At 37.5% G+C, this 17,761-nt stretch overlaps 1 protein-coding gene across 4 annotated transcripts in view; it reads right to left on the reverse strand.

The window, feature by feature from the left end:
- SEMA3D (semaphorin 3D) overlaps nt 1-17,761 on the reverse strand; it is a 143,910-nt gene that overhangs the window by 119,737 nt on the left and 6,412 nt on the right. Inside the window, exon 1 of one of the 4 annotated variants that reach the window (XM_052681035.1) lies at nt 12,721-12,794. The exons of the other annotated variants lie outside the window; for them this stretch is intronic. The gene's annotated coding sequence lies outside the window, so the exon portion shown is untranslated. Of the gene's footprint in view, nt 1-12,720; nt 12,795-17,761 lie in introns of those variants that run through there. 4 annotated transcript variants of the gene reach the window in all.

Raw genomic sequence — 17,761 nt, forward strand, 5'->3', positions numbered from 1 at the left:
CTAACATGCCATCAGCCATAGCCAAACTTGAGAAATCAAGCATAAGTGAAGCAGGGATCTGTCATGTCTTCACAAAAGCATTCCATGCAATCAACCAAACCATGGACCTTGATTTATCTGCCTGACAGCTCTGTTCAGCTTTGCTGGGCTGGACTTTGCCCAGTGCCAGGAAGCTGCAGAGCATCTCTGAGAGAATATGCAACAAGGAAGGAGGGGGTGGAAGGAGGAAGAAGGTCAGGTGGAACTGCAAGAGCTGGACACGGGTAAGGCTGAGCCAATTACCCTGTGTGAACTGATTATAGGGACAATAGCTGTCGAGACAAAAGTCAGTCTAGTAACAGTTACAACCCAGACAGTTCTGAAAGGCAACATTTGACGAGGCAATCACGTTTTAAAAATCCTCAGTATATTAACTGCATATTTGTATGTTGTCCTAAGAAGACTAATGCCATGACAACAGCTCAATTTAGCACAAGAAATAGGCCAATAAATACAATACTAGTGTTTTTAAATAATTAAATAACCATTTGTTCTTGCATTTATGTTGCTTGTAAATGCTGGCAGACTTCCTTCAAATAAACAAATAACTCTTTAAAAAAAAAAAACAATGAAGATTACATGTTGGCAGCAATTTAGGCAAATCTGGACATTTGTTCCATTCATCTGAGATGGAAAAAAAAAAAAAAAAAAAAAAAGACACAGCTATCACGTTGTATTTGCGCTCTTAGAAAGCCAAAACAAGGGTCCTCAAGGGAACAAGAAGTATAATATAAATGATCACTGAAAAACAAAATAGACCTCGGACATATCTCTGGGAACACATTCAATACGCTACGCCAATACAATCTGAAATGTATTTTTTTTTTCCACTGCAGGGCCAAGGTTCTTTTATGGTAAAAAAAGTCAGAAATATAGTGCTCAACTACAGGGGCACAAATATTGATGCAAAATGATCTTCATAAGACAATTAGTGATTCTCCAGAAGCGCTCACAAGGATAGAAAAACAGAAGCAGTCTCACTAATCAACAGTCCACTGTTTGTTAAACTGAGGACTAAATTTGTGCTATACAATGCTGAAATTGTCAAGCATTAAATACGAATGACAGTGCACAACAATATCACCACTGTAATCTAGTTTTCACTTTAATTCAGCTCCTATAGGGTTGTTTTTTTAATGATTATTATATCAGCTGCCACAACAGAAGCATCCTAATGAAAAAAAAAGAAAAAAAAAAAGAAAAAATCTTTTTTTCACTTTCCTCACCAAAAAAATAGGATTTTTTCTACAATTCTTAGTTTTAAATATTTTAATCACATGACACATCAAATATTTTTAATCAGTTTTGTAAATATCAAAACACAGAAAACTCCCCCAACACAGAAAAAATTAGTTAATAAACAAATAAATAAATGTTGAAAGAACTTAAAGCCTTCCTACATCTCAATAAGACTATTCAATAAGGCTGCATTTAGTGTTTCCACTGCATAATAGAGAAGAAATTGAGTAACGTCAATGACACTGTCAAAAAGGTCAAGTCTCAAAGGAATTCCTATGAATTCCTTCTAATATGCTGTGTAGATATGTAAACTAAGTCATGCTACTACTCACACATTGGTAAAGCATGGGGCTTACTTAATTTAAACTGCTGCATACTGATAGCATAATTCTGTTTATACGGAGCTGAACTGAATCTCTAGAAAGGCATGTATCTGTCTCATAATAAGAGAGATTTCAATCTCCTGAAGAAATGCACTACAGAAGATGAAATTTTTGCAGTGAATCTAATACTGAAAATTTCACTCTTCTAAATTACAAGATGGAACTAAAGATGACTGCTAATCTACCTTCCTAAGAAGACACATTTCTGTTTGGATCCAATATATAAAGTGGTAGGAATTTCCTTCTCAACAGAGGTAATACAATAACTCATAGAAATAAAGAAATTCCAGTTGCAAATAGAAATTATCTGATTCATACTAATTTCCCACCTTCATTATTTTCCCAGCAATTATCCTTCTTATACTTTAGTGAATGCCTTCACATTTTTTATGAAAGTAGCAGGGATTTATAATACAGATTTATAATAAAAATTCCACTGTGGAATGTGTAATGTAGAAAGCAATTAGTAAACAATACAATGGTTTGTGCCCACTGACTAATGAAGCTGCATTAATTTGCTATAAAAGGATCATGAACGTCCTGACAGAATAATTACCAAGCACATTCATTCAAATCATTTGAATGAAAGTAGAACTCACCATTACTGAATTTAGTGCAAAAATATTTGATGACATCTCTGAGGAATACCTTCATTCGATGTAGGTACCCACAAAGCAGAAGCTGACAGCCTGGCCAATCAAAGATATTTGCAAAACCAACAGAGAGAAGCAGGAACCACCAGAAAATGAATCATATGAACCACCAACCCAAGTTACTTAGCTCCTTTTATTTATTCTAGTTAAGTACTAGATATTATATGGAAGGAACATAAAAGGAGCCTATGCTTTTACTTGTTTATCAATTTGACAGAGCAAAATAAATACTTCCAAAGCAAAAAAATATATATAATTAGAACAATTAGTTTTGTTTCTCCAGTTCCAGATTTATGTCTAGTTGCTCCATACATTATGCCCTTCTCTGTGAATTATTTGCTGAAACCTCATAAACCCTTGGCATGCCTAAGCATGGTCTTCTTCCGTAGGAGGTAAAGGAATGAATCCTGATGCTAGTATAACAGACTCTTACCCTCCTTCTACTAAAAATTATGGATATTAGCCACACATTTGCCATGTTAGGTATACACATCCTTACAGTGATAGTATTCTGACTTGAAAGGAAGTGGAAGAAAACAACATACTGAACAAAAGGGATTCCATTATAAATGAAAAAAGATTGCAAGGCCGAGTACTCAAAAGTTGTAGACATGAGAACAACAGCTGGAATGTAACAGCAAACAACATGATCCTGCCTCTCAGGACAAGTTTATGAAGCAGAAGGAAAATAAAAGCAACATTCTCTTCCAAAAATAACAAGGCAACATTTCTACTTCCTTGGTATCTCCCTCATTCAGTGTCCACCTTCTGCAGGAACTTTCCAGAGGTCTTGAGGAACACATGATATCTGATTACATGGTTAAAAAATGCAACCCACATTAGAGTGGGCAGCAATGAAAGTGCAGACAGTAATTATTTGGGATGCTAGTAATGATAGGACTTTTCAAGTCATTTCTCATTGTTGTCAATGCAGGGGAGCATGTCTGCAAATCACAGAAAGCTAGCATATACGTAATTGCCTGTTAGTATATAATTATTATTAATTGAAAGTAAAAGAGTATTTTATTTTATTATCTATGCAGGTATGCCCACTGTATTCAAGTAGTTACAGAGAAGCCTAATTAGTCCTGTATATAATGAAGACTTACGCCCCTGCTTCCTCTTATCTTCAAAAGCAGAAGCTCTGATCAATGGCTATTGAACTACGAGACTAGATGACAGAATTACCATGTCAGGCACTGGAAACTTGCCCAAGTCCTAAGCTAGAAATAGAAGGATAAAAAGAAAAACCTGCATTTTTTTTTCTCCCAAGATTTTTTGTTTTGCTTTGTCTTTTACAAAATTTGTAATTTTTTTTAATATGTGCGTATATATGTCCATTTATATAAATTTTCAACACTAACTGAAGTAGACTGATTCAAGGAACTGAAAATATACCACTATTTTTTCTTAAGATCTCATATTAATCAAACCATCTATGACTAGCTTCTGATAATTCTTCTGTCTCCAACTTTTCCGCAAAGAGTAGATCAGTTTTCTCCTAGAAAGTCTCAGGACATTTCAGTTAATCTTTACTCTCCCACTCTGAGTCTCTCAAGTATTTCAGTTTCTCTCCCTGTGTGGCCATACTGGGAGCACGCACAAGCTAAACATGAAAGAAAGAAATAGAGGAGAACAGGAACCATACAGGAGCATTCCTGAGCAGATTGAACAATGTCACCAATCTGTTAGTCACTAGAAGAGGACTGAACTTCTCTGGTGTTATTTTTGTATAATTCCTTTGAAATCATAACTCAATGCTTTTATGATCTATGAACTAGTGCAGTAAGCACAATAACTTAATGGTGAGGCATTAGGAAAACATTAATGTGAAAATGTAATAATTATAATGTAAGTAGACTGACATATGTTCATGATTATCGTTACAAGTGTCTTCTAAGAGGGCCATATAGAATATTCAAAATTCATCTTCTTTAGCTGTGGCCCAAAATTTAGGGCTCTGTTAAGTACATCCAGCCGGAATCCTTCTGGTCTCCGTGCGAAGAAAGTATAGGCTTTCAAAACAGACTGAGTCTGGACATAACACATCAGGATCAGAGACATACTTCTGCTTCAAGGGAAAGCACTTCAAACATCAGGGTGCCAGTCTGTCAGCACTTATCACTCAGTGGGTTATACTATCTCTCTAGCAGATTCCTCTTTCAAACTTATACTTCATCACAGTCCTGACCTTGCTGGATAAGCCCCCTTCAGGAGAGTTCAAGTCTGTATAATGTAAGACATAGAAAGTTTAGTCACTGCTTCCCAGTAACATCTCGGAGTTTTGTTCACTATGCATCAAAACTGGTTTACCCTGCAGGTTCTGAGGACATTTGTGCAGGAGAAAGGATAAGTAATCTAGCTAAATAAATGCTACAATGCAAAGAAAACAAGCAAACATGCACCCAATAGTGAACAAATAGTTGCTGATGGATAGTTGGGATGGCCAAGCCATACCATGCTCCAGCTAGAGAGTTTCAGATCAAGAAAAACAGGCAAGGCTGCATCATTCTGATTTTTGTTGTATGGACTCTTTTTTTTTTTTTTTTTTTTTTTTTTAAGTCTGAAACATTCAATTTGCTGTTCATGCCAAGACAAGACAAGAAACATTTTTAACCTTAAGGGCCAGACATAAGCCTACAAAATTAAATAGCCAGGCTGAAATGAGACAGGTTTTACAGTTTTTAAGTAGCTACCCTTTGTTCCATCCTTAACAGAATAGTTACAGACAGAGAAAAGACAGTAAGCTGCAAGCAAACATGCAAGACGAGATTCAATTGCCTTCATTTCCACTGAAATCTATGGCAGTCAGGACCACATGGTACTAAATACCCTACAAATAAAGAGCAAGTGTCAATACCTTCCCTGATGGGCTTACATCTACAAAGACAAAACAAACAAAAGATGGGTAGAAAAAAAGTGAATGTAATTACAAGAGTATGGTACAGTCAAGCCAGTGCAGCTCTGACTTGAGCATCCAGATCCCAAGTCTAAGAATGTAATAAACAAAACATGACAGACACTATTTACAGATCCTGAGCCAGAACAGCCTGGTACAACTTCTGTCCATATAGCTAAACTCTTGTTTCCATCAGGACAGATGTATTCCAAATACTTCTTCCTGGGAGCCTTCCATACTCCCTCAGCTTATCCCAGAGCAGTTTGGAAAAGGGCTAGTTGACAAAAGTGAAAACAACAAAGCATACTAACATCACAGGCTATTGCTAGCAAACATTGTATTTTGGCATTGTTTAACCTGCAAATACAGATGCAACCCATCTGTCTCTCTTGCAGTCCCTGTTTCCACAAGAGAAACATGCCACTGAAGCCATCAGCGGAGATAATAAGTGACAGAGCCAGCAAAGGATCTCATCAAGTTCTGGTACTTAAAAAATACTGCCATTCAATGTGCAGTTTCTGTGGAAGAACACAAGACGTGGCAATACATTGCAAAACATTCCACACTGTAAGAACAGACATTGAATCGAGAATCGAGTGAACATGACCATCAAATAGAAATTAAAAAGGGAAATAGGTTCTAGGCTTTGTAAGCAAGTGCAAAATTACAGATAAAATATTTGAAATATAACTCTGGTTTTAAAAAAGGAAATGTTAGGCTAAAATATCAGTTGCCTTTTATGATTGCTAAAATCTCTGTTTTCAGAGGGGCTTTGACAAACTTGGAGAAAAAAAGCAGCAAAAAGCTGATACCCACTACAGTGCATATAAGTGTCTTACAGGATCCTGCCCAATGGCCAGCTTTTACAGCAAAAGTTCACTATCTTATACACAGTTGCCCTCAGTTCACCTTCCATGTTAAATGGACTTCAAAAATAAGAAAAAGAAGATAAAAGCTGTCACAGTCACATTGGCTAGATTCTTTTAAACACTTTAGGAGCAGTGCTCCTGTACTTGCTGGAAATAGATTTGCAGGACTGAAGATGAAAGGCTCACAGTGATCAAATAATGGAGAGGCCATGGAGTCTTCCTTCTCAGAGATCTCTAAAAGCTTCCAGAATATGGCTCTGGGCATCTTGCCCCTAATTGAGCAGAGGTTGCAACAGAGGGACCCAGAGGTCCCTGACAATCTAAGCAGTTGGGATTCTGTGATTCTGACAACATAAATAGGTTATTAACATTTTTAGATAGTAGGGCTACAACAAAGGATAAAGGATAAGTTTCTTATTCTCTTTCACCATATACTAATGATCTTTGAGGTCCTTTTCAACCTAGGTCATTCTAATAATAAGGGATTAATAACTGATCACAACTAAGAAACCTGCAAAATTTTGCTACAACTCTCTTGATGTATTCAGAATATGAGATGGCTAATTTTTATTTTTATTCATGAGGAAAAAAAACTGCAACAAATAAATAATCAGCATGGATCCTGGAAGAGGGAATTTCAGGAAATGTTTTATGACAAAGATCAGTCCTCTGCCATTCAGCTGTTTGTTTTGTTTTAACAATCATGAGAGTGAAGCTTCTACAGCTTCTTTTTTCTTTCTTATTCCGAAAGCCTTGGGGATGTTTCTCTTCTAATTTTGAGCCCACTCTCATGCTGTGAATTCTTTTCCCAACATGTGAGTGTGAATGATATGAATGAAGATTATGCAACTGCTTACCTCTTTTTTGCTGCTCAAGTTATACGTAAAGGAAGAGACTAGCAAAGGAAACCAGTTTTTCTCTATAGATTTGTCAGGATCCATGCAATTTACTTTTAGTTACTCTACATCCATTTACAAATTCTACACAACTGTAAGAATTTGCTTAGTAAGATTCTGAAATCAGGATCCACATGTCTGCCTGATTTTATAGAAAGATCTAGGAACCTGATTTGTGCAGTTCTCAGTGCTTACACCTCTAGGGCTGCTGGACCTTCAAAATGCTAAAATAAATAAATGACGTGATGCCACTTTTCCAACAATACAGCAGGAAAATTGCTACCATGGATTCACCATAGAAGCCTAACAGAGATGGTATAGAAAGCAAGTAAAAAAAGAAAGCAGCTCTTTGTTTTCATGTGTATGTATATTGGGCCTGAAGACACAGTTCTGTATTTAATAGACTCTAACTCTTTGAAGTCAAGGAAAATGCTTCAGTCTCTTCAATTACATTCTCTTTGATTTACTTATTAATGCTATTTCTGATGACACATGAAAGCACCCAGAAAGCTGTTACGCTCCCTTCAGATGCAAATGTCAAGAGCCACGGCAATGATGACACCAAAATCAAACTTTGTGTAATGCTCCTACACTAAATACCACACACTCCTGCAGCCCTGTTGGTGAGCAACAGCTTCAGCAGACAACAACGTACAAGACTGTCATGGTTCAGCAAGAGATGCAACCTCTGCTCCAAGTTGGCAACAGCATGTTTCTCCAAAGATGAAGGGGAGAGGTAAAAAAAAACCACCACCACCACCATAGTGCAGAGGTGTCCAAATCCTCTGGCCCTGAGACTGGCTTCTGTATTGACAGAGATTCATCCAAGCTCACTGCCTCAAAGCACTGGAATCTAAATGGATCACAGTTATTGGATCACTGTTTTCTCTCAAAAATTCTGCTTTACAAGCTTGGATGCTATTAATATTCCAGTGTCTTCACAATACCCACAAAAGCAGTTACATTAATTTAATAAACACTGATTTCTCCATCCTAAATATAGTCTTCCAAAAACTAAGCGTAAATTCATATAGTCTCCATTTATAGTTATTAGAGGGAAAATGCCCTTCAGGGGCTAAATCCTCCCAACCACATTTTGAACGGGAATTGAAGGTGTCTCCCTCTATGCTGATTACATGGAGAACCTAAATGACTTAGTTTACATGCTCCCACCTTACTTCTTGGAGCACTCAATTGGTTATCAAACAAAAATGGAGCTCCAACAGCTGGAGTCCAGTAAAAAAGTACTTGTAGCAAAGCATATTTGCACTGAAAGTGGAAAGTGACAGGAATCAATTTCTCTCAAAAAGTATCTGAGAACTAGTGCTATAGGTCCAAAGCCTTGCTGTCACAATAAGCAAATTTCCAGTACATGAACTTATGAAAGGCAATTCACATCAGGCACCGGAACAGGGAGGTGGTTGAGTCACTGTCCCTAGAGGTGTTCAAGAAACGTTTAGATGCTGTACTAAGGGGCATGGTTTAGTGGGGAAATATTGGTGGTAGGTGGGTGGTTGGATTGGATGATCTTGAAGGTCTTTTCCAACTTCAGTTGGAATTCAATTGGATTCTTTGATTTCTACCTCCCAAAACCTCTCAGAAATCTCACCAAATTCACTGCAAGGAACAATTATGTAAAGATGTTCAAGAGAAAGTCACTGCATCGTTATGATTCAGAGCCAAATGTGGATAGTAATGCATCATTCCTTTGGTATATTTTTGTTCTCTAACATACCTGACGACTTTTTTTCAGAGGAGTTTAAACTCATGATTTTTGGAGATAGTATGTAGACAACTCATGCTCTGAGAGTGAATGAGCTTTTTAACAATGGTTGTAAAATAACTGGCAGTATTATTAATAGCTGTTTCTGCTAGGTAATGCCATTATACACATCAAAAGCTGTCTGCATCACTGAGATAAATTGATTTGGTTAATGTGGTCTTACCTGGTTCCTCATGAACAATCAACACTGTGTCTAGATAGGAAGTTGTTGCAAACCCTTGGGCTATTGCAGTTATTGTTGCAGCTGAAGTTTGGTTTGACTGCTTTAGCATTTTTTGGCTGTTTTCTGCTATTCATCTTGGAAAACCTCCAAAGTAAACCTGATAAAGTCCTGAACATCACAAAAGATGCATTCTTCTCTGTACTTGTAAATCGTCTTTGGCATACTTCCCTTTTTTAGTAATTATAGATCTCCTCAGAGTTCACTGCACATAATCCACTGATACAAGGCTTTTTATGATCTGTCTTCTAACTCAGAAAACTAAAGCAAGCTATTGCATGATTCACATACGAGACAATAGAGCAATTCCATACACAAACACTGTTTAGGTCTTTGTATGGTTTTCCTGATCGATGTTACACTACTGATCTATTTTTATGTATTATTTATATTAGGATAGTGCCTAGAGGCCCCAGTCAGGGGCAGGACCCTATAGCGCTACAGATACCATGAAAGGGATACAAGAACTTTTCCTACTTGCAGCCTATAGTGTAACTGTGTACTGAGTAACAACAGATGGACAAAAAAGAGGGAGCAAAAGATGAGACAGTTATTAATAATAAAAGTAATAATAATGAAAGTAACAAGCAGGGCATAACAACTTCTTTGCTAAATATAGGCAACGTGGTAATTCTGTTTTCTGTTTTGTCTCCGCTTCTCTGTTTTATGTTTTAAAACCACCTGTGGATGTGTAGGGCTGTATCCTGTGAGGATTGATATAAGCAAATGTCTTTTTTGTGCCTGAAGGACAGGACACTTTTAAATATCTTTCACTATCCACATCAGGCATTTGGGTGAGATTCAGAGGAGAAAAGTAAGACAAAAGGAGTAGGCACTTGGAATGTGTGACTTAGGCTTCCAGAATTATGGCATAAAGCAAAAGATGGGAATTCACAAACTTGAAGTCATTCACATACAGGATCAGAATATTTGAGTGTTGAGAAAACTCACTGATTTCAGTGCAATTCACATCAGTTTCACCTTTATTTCCTTCTGCATTAACAATCCAGAATGTAAATGCCTTATGCATCTGCATTTCTGCAGGATAAACACACAAGCATCCTTAAAGAGTCCAATACTTGTGCCTAGCTCATGTCCAGGCTCCCAAGGAACCACAATTAGGTGCACCTCCAGGCTGCCTCACTGGCTGATTCTTGCTGAAGTTGAATATGACCACAGACATCTTCAGTGGTATTTAAGCTCAGAGTCTTGTGTTTCAATTACTGTTCTTCAATGAGGGAGTTCTTATTTCACATCCTGATCTGACCAGGATTGCTTCACACCCAGACAGGATCCTCATGGTGTTTAGATCCCCTGTGTGAAACTGAAACTCACTTCTAAGTCTTTAGAACAGGCCTTCTCTGATTTCCCAAAGGAATAGGTACTGGGTCAGCAAGGTCAAGAAAAAGTAATACAAACAAACTCCTGCAAGTGTATTTTGTTCTTCTGAATTCAGCGTATTTTAGATTTTTCCAACCATAAGTCTACCACAGTATGGAAATAACTACAGGGTCTTCAGCACCAACCACTTGTCCTTGAAGGGTCTGATTGCTCACTTCAGCAATGTCTCTTTTAATAGATGATTCAGAAAACAAAGGGTTGAATAGCAAGGGAATTCTCTCTTTCCCTTCCCTGCAGAGCCAGTAAAGCAGGCAAGTAACCAGCAGTTGTGAGGGAAACAAGTCCAGCTGTGTGAGGATGAGCTCTAGCAAGACTGGAGGTGGGAGCTACCAAAACAAGAGGGACAAAGCATGAAAGCAGGCCTTTTCTTTGAGGAATACAAACCAAAAAGTAAACTAGTCACAAAGAGATTTTGCCATCCTACAGGGTAACGAATGTAATAATGCAAGGGAGGACTCTATCGCAGAGTCTTGCCAATAGCCGGGTAAAATAATTAAGCTCATCTTTCTTTGAAATGGAAATTGGTGCAATTGTACGGGTTAGCAGGGGCCTAGTTCGGGTTATTTCAATCTTCTTGAGTATTTATTGCTCCAGCTTTCCTCAGAAACCCAGCATCTTACAGCTGCATTGTAAATGGACCTCCAGCAGCCCTAATAGAAGCCTCCATAAATTTTTAAACTCTCCTCTGAATAATTTTCATTTTTCTACATGTTTGTTTTTCTTTCAGTTTATGGCACCCATAACTGTATTTTCTCTGAGGATCAGTCATTTTCTAATACACAGCTACCACCTAGAGCTATTTTCAACTAGCGTGAGGAAGACGCACTAAAGCAAGAGACACTGAGAGTAGATTTCCTGAAAAGCTCAGTTCCTTTTCAGTTATAAAGGCTTAGAATTTCAAAAGTAGTATTAGGTAACCTGGGACTCGTAGACCTTATTAGATACAATATTCAGTAGTAGCACTGCACCATAACACTTTGGGGCTGTTGCTGGCCTGAATAAGAACTGTGTCCTGGAAACTGGAGATGTGGAAGTTCTATCATGTAGTTATTTTCTAATAAAAGACTTCCCAGATTATTTTATTAGATGTAACAGAGGGAAAACAGAAGTTCTTTGAGGTGGTTTCCGCAGTTCTTGTAAAAGAAAATTTCAGCAAATGCACTTATTAAAGGCATTTTTCCCCTTAAGATCAGGCTGAGTTGATTCTATTTGATAATTTTATTCATTCAGCTTGCCTCATTTCTTCTGTCTAAAATTCATGCATTGTCTTGGCTCCCCTCAGAGAGAGTGGAGACAGGCACTGCGGGGGTGAATTCTTCTTATGCCTCAGATAACTGTTGTCAAACAGTGCATGGCCTTTAGGAGCACCTCAACTCTGCACTGAATACAGAGGCATGAAACAAACCCCATCTTAATTAGTTTTTCTACTGTACCTGCGTGGCTACCATTTTTTCAACATCTGAATACCCATATTTTCCAAATCCATTGTTCTTTCACTCTTTTTATGACATATGATAGTTTTTACTCCTTTACAGACATATGGAGGTAGAGGCCAAGATCCAGACCTACAAAGGTATTTAGCAAGTTAACTGTCTAAATTAGGTACTTTTCAGCATCACTGGACTAACACTCAAAGATGCAGACAAAGAAGAGGCAGCAGGGTACCTTTAGGAATTTGCTAGGATCTAAGCTGAAATGACTTGCCCAAGGACATGTGTCATGGAATTAACCCCAGGTCTGCTGAGCTGCTATCCTAACCTTCGGAATGCCCTTAACATTAAGGAAATCCTCTGCTGTTTTTGGAATTGAAGTATTTACAGTCATGTCTTCTTCTTTGTCAAACTCAAACAAGCTATGCATGCTCAAATCCTTTAACTTTTCCCTATAAATCAAACCTGACTCAAAGCCTTCCTTCTCATTTTATTCTCTTTTCTAAACTCTATTTGGATGTTAATATCAGTAATAGCAGAATGAGAAAAAAATCTAGGTTGGATTTTTAGGCATCATTGTGAAACAAGTAAATACATGGACATAATATTAGAGCAATCGCTAAAATCGGTGAAAATAGTATATTCATTTCAACAAGCACAGTCCTAATAAATAGCATCTAGGTACTCTCTATCACACTACAGGCACAAATATTGTTTGTTGCACTTGCAACTCATCAAGACCTTAAAGATGAAATATTTAGGGCTTGTCAACAAGAGTCTAATAGAATAAGGGTCTGATCAGCAGCATACCAACTACTCTGTTGTCATGTCATGGAGAAGTGCATATTTTAAGCCTTTTAATTAGAAAGCAGCTTACTTCACTTTGAAACCAGACTTAGGACATATACCTTGTGACTGATCATCCAGAGAGTGTGGAGAAGATACCACTCTGTACAGTTATTCTAGCTTAACAGTATGTTGACTTCCGCATGTAGACAAACCTTATCAGACCAGAGCAGACGTCAGTACTGGGCGATACTTGCTTCTCAGAATAACTCTGGGGGAAACTTCTGAACGCTAAGTCCCCAGCCTTCCTGGGAGTCACACTTGAGTAAAATGTTGATTTCTAAAGTAGGTTCTGTTTATTTATCTGTTTTGTTTTTGTTTTTGTTTTATGATTTCATTATGCTGAAAAAGAAAAGCAAACTTCTAAGTAGATAAAAAGAGGTGACATTCTCATATTATCCAAACAAATGACATTATAAAAAGCTTCTGTACTGCACTTGTGTGGTTCTGCCCTTGCAGAACAGCAGGCTTGAGCTCCAGATAATCAAAACAATCATATCTCAAATTCAAATTATCATCAAACCCTTTTTTTTTTTTTCCTCAGAAACTCTAAGCAGAGGGCATGGACAGCCTATTGGAAACATACAGCTAAAGAATCACAGCCCTTTCAAATAAGATGTTTGAATAATTGTGAATGGCTTTCCAGTCCAGATCACTGTAGGGACATTTGACCAACAAGTATTAAACAGATCACAGAATCTTTTAAATTTATCCCCACACTGAATCCAGTAGCTTATTTAAAGACTAATGCTTGCTATGCGGATAGAGTTAAGTATCTGGAGACATCAAGAACATGAGATTCTGCAATTAGTTTGTATTTCCATATTTTTCTTCTGAAATTGAAACAGATAAACATCCTATGCAAAAATAAAAAAATTTTGTGTAACCACTTAGCTTTAGAACAAGGAAATATATTTGTTCTGCTTCAGGGTTCCCAAACTGTACTATGTGAACCACAAGAGGAAAGCTCTACTTCAAAATTGTATGTAAATCAGAGAACCTCACACACCACTGTATCTCTGCAGGGAATGAAGAATATGTTCTTCAGCAGCAACACTACCAAAACCTCAAATGCCTATTTTGGAACTGTCTGCCAGCAGAACAGAAGGGCAGGAGGTAGAAATGGCAGCTACTCAAGAAAAGAAAACCACAGGACTGCAGCCACATCTTCATTTGGAGTATGTGCAAAAAGGGAAATGAGAAATTGCTGTTGCTTCCAAAGTATAATTGGATTTCTTTTTGGGTAGTGGCACATATACAGGTTAAGACTGGAAAGCTTTCCATAAGGTGATATATTTGAAGCTCAGGCTACATGCCATTAGTGAGATCTAATAAAACAATTTGGGAAAAAAAAAAAAAGAAAAAAAAAAGGTACAGATTTAAGAGAAAAAACGGGAGACACTAATTGAGAACCTCTGGATCTTTCTGAACATAACACCTATATGGCCTCTGGTGTACCTTGCTTTGTTTCCACTGTCATTGGTATCTTCATCCTCCAGCAGAACATTTTCAACTTCTAATAACCTGTGCTCACACCTCTTCTCCCATGTGGCTCAAAGATGACTTAGGAGAGACAGCACAATCTAAACAGTGTCAAGCCTTCTAAGACGCAAACTTCTACTGTGTTGAGAAAAGAATGAAAACAGACAGTAGGAGTATTATAATGCCTGCTGAAAAGCTTTGTGAGAATCCCCCAAGGACATCACAAAGGACCATGGCATCCGCTGCTGACACTTGCACCAAAGATAGCAACATTACTTTTATTTGAAGTCACTGTGTCCTGGTTATTGTGGCATAACATGCCATTTCACTTATAAATATCAGTGCAGAACTTCATAGACAGTCTAACAGTTTATCTTGGAGGTGTCAGATCCCACTTTCCTTTGTGTCATGTAAATTCCTGCATGGAAAACAAAGCATAATGAATCCAAACACTTTCCAAAATGCTCTTCTCACATCACTTAAGTGGCATTTACCTTGTTTACAGGAAAGGGAAGGAAGGAATGTAAGGACAAAATGGATGAAGTTTTTTGTTTTTGTTTTTGTTTTTTTTAATGTCACTCATTAAGGCAGATTTTATTATCATTAAAACAGGCTGATAACCAAGAACTAAAATAGACATACAGCTTGCACTGACCAAGTGCAGAACAGCCATGCCTATGATATCAGTGGCATAACTGCTATCACAAACAAAGGCGTTCTCACCATTGTCATGAAAATCTGACACAAAACCTGAAATCTGTCTGAGTAAACGCTACACAAGCAAGACTGATGCTGAGCAGAGGTACTCTTGAGGAATGAAGCACTTTTCATCCTGAATCATTTCTGGGAATTAACAGGATACAGCATAAATGCACTCGGATTTTTCACTAAAGCTCAAAACAGATTTAAACTGTGGTAGGAAAGAGATTAAACTGCAGAGGGGAAACAAAATTTGGAGACTGGAGTAGAATGTCCTGGAAACCACCTGCAGCCATACTGCAAGGAAGAGGCAAGGATGGGCAATTCCAGCTAAGAGGGACCAAGTCACTGTGCCACAGGACACTCTGGCAGCCAGCACTGGTCCAGGGCAATGGAAAAGCCCTGGCTCAAAGCTTGGCAAACCAAGCAGAATCTGACCTCAGGTGTTAAACTGAATATGACAATTTTGTTCTGTTTTTCTTTTTTATTTGTATTTTTTGGCTTTGAAGACGGATGTTTGGGATTAAGAGGAACAAGCTCCCTGCACTGTGTGCTGCACGCATCTCCCACTTCTCTGTCAGACTGAGAAAGTGCAGAAATTGGCATTTGAACTTTTAGTAGCGTTTTGTGTGTAAGTATTTGTTTTTCATACTTACACAGCAATGCACAACAGCAACAAATAAAGAAAAAAAGAAAAGTTGTTGTTATTAAGAGCCAAAGCACAACAATTTATCCCTACAGCAAGGATTTGACTTTAAGCATGGCTGAGAAAATTGGTCTCTGTGTTACCATTTGTATATCAGTGCTTGTGTTGCCTTTTTGGAAAGCAATGACCTGTGGAAAATGCACAGGAAGAAAAGGCTTCATGGAGCTTCAGACTCATGAGCACAGCATAATAGTTATCAGAAAGTTAAAAGTATAAATATATAGGGGGCAAAAAAACAAAAGCAGATGTAGTGATTTTCAGAGAGATACCATAATGTTGGTGTATCATTTTCTCTATCACATATATATTATTTTGTGAGCTTAATCAGTCTTCAGCGTGAGCAATCTATACGGATTTGATATGAAGGTACAAATTCCTCCCATGTGGAAACTCAATGAAAGATGTACACGTTGCCTGGGTGTCATATTGGAAAAGATATTCCTTTATTATAGATATACTTTTTTTAAAACAAAATTCAAGCTGAGGCAGCTTTATGAGATAATATATGTCTGCTTTTTGTAGATGTCACTATGGGACTATAACCATAGAGTTATAACTCCCGAATAAATCTGAACACTGCAAACAGTATTACCCAAGATACTCATCTTTAAAAGACAGACAGCACAGTATAGCATAGTTCAATGCATTTTTCTTCTAGAGGGCCTACAAGACCCTTAAGCCTGGATAGTGTTAGTGATTCTCTTAGAAGCATTAATTCTCTCACTTCTTTCTTATTTAGGCAGGACTGACCTTCCAAAAATTACTTCCAGTCAGCTTTTCTCCAAAGCTTTAAGAGTTTGAGTTCAATTCAACTGAGTTCAGTAAAAAATCAATTAAAAATAAAATAAAATAACCAACAACAAAAAGCACAATAACTTGAGTCCTAAAATAAACACCTTGGATTTCATCAGGTCTGAGAAAACCTCTGTTCTGAGAATATTACATACTATATAAAAAAACAGATTGAGAGACCACAGTGACTCAGGCAGTAATGTACAATATCACTGTCTATTAAAATTATTTTAGCCAAAAGATTTGATTCATAAGAAATATTTATGACCTCTTCAGCCTTGGTGTTGGAAAGCAATACAAAAACTACCTTTTTTTGTACCAAGGCTTTGTAACCTTAAATCTGTTTAACAACAAATCCCCTCAGGCACCTGGCCTATTGGGTGCACATGCAACAAATCTGTGGTTATCTCTGTTCAGTACTTGTGGTATTTGAAAAGAAGCATTGATCTGCCCACCTTACTTGCAAACCCAGACATGGCTCCAAGGCTGCCCAGTTCTCCCACACACTGAAAACATAAGATCTACCCATCTCTTCCACATTTAAATCCACAGCTCAAAGCTTAAACGTTCTTCCTAACTTTCTATAAACTGGCTTCCATAGCCTTCCCTCCTGGTCTCTGGCTTTTGGGAATCCCATTACAATCATCCAGTCATTGCACAAGCAGCAGCTCTGCTCAGAACTTCAGTCTCTCTCTTCTCTTTACAACTCTACTCCCAAATACACTGAAAGCAAGTATATACAGTTTGATTTCTTCTTTCAGCTTTCAGAGCTACTCAGTCCTTCTGAAGATATATGACTGCCCTTAGCTATTACATATCATGTCACTAATTTGAGTTATGCATCTCTAACCAACACCAGCTTAAGATTAAGCTTGTTATATCACTATTTTTTGCAACACAGCAGTCATTTCTCTGTGCTGCCATCTTTCCCATGGACACTCTCCACTTCCTCAGTGCAGCAGTTTTATTTCCAACCCACAGCAGACATTTGACCCTCAACTTCAGAGTATATTATATTAATGGGGCAGATTCAGTCTATGAGTAGGTTTCCTGTAATAAATATGATCACTGTGGAACTGCTTACCAAGGACTACTCTTGAGGATCCTCTTCAAGAAGTCTATATTACTAGGTTACAACTCTGAAATGGAAATATACATATTTAAATATAAATTGACAAAAAAACTCATTACCAAAAATGATTTTATATTTCAATTTTAGGAAGGGAATATATATAATAAAAATATCTGAGTTTTATTACCTACCCTTTATGCTTTCATTTCTGTTCTTTGAGTTGGCTTGTTCCTACAGATTAATGACTTAAATTATTATGCCTACAGCAAATTAGATGATAGTAATGTCTTTACTTTTCATATGCTGAGATACACAAAGATCAAGTAAAAATTGTTGTGTCTGCTCCAAAGAT

Source organism: Tympanuchus pallidicinctus, unplaced genomic scaffold (assembly GCF_026119805.1).
Source record: "Tympanuchus pallidicinctus isolate F22 unplaced genomic scaffold, pur_lepc_1.0 scaffold19, whole genome shotgun sequence".
NCBI lineage: Eukaryota > Metazoa > Chordata > Aves > Galliformes > Phasianidae > Tympanuchus > Tympanuchus pallidicinctus.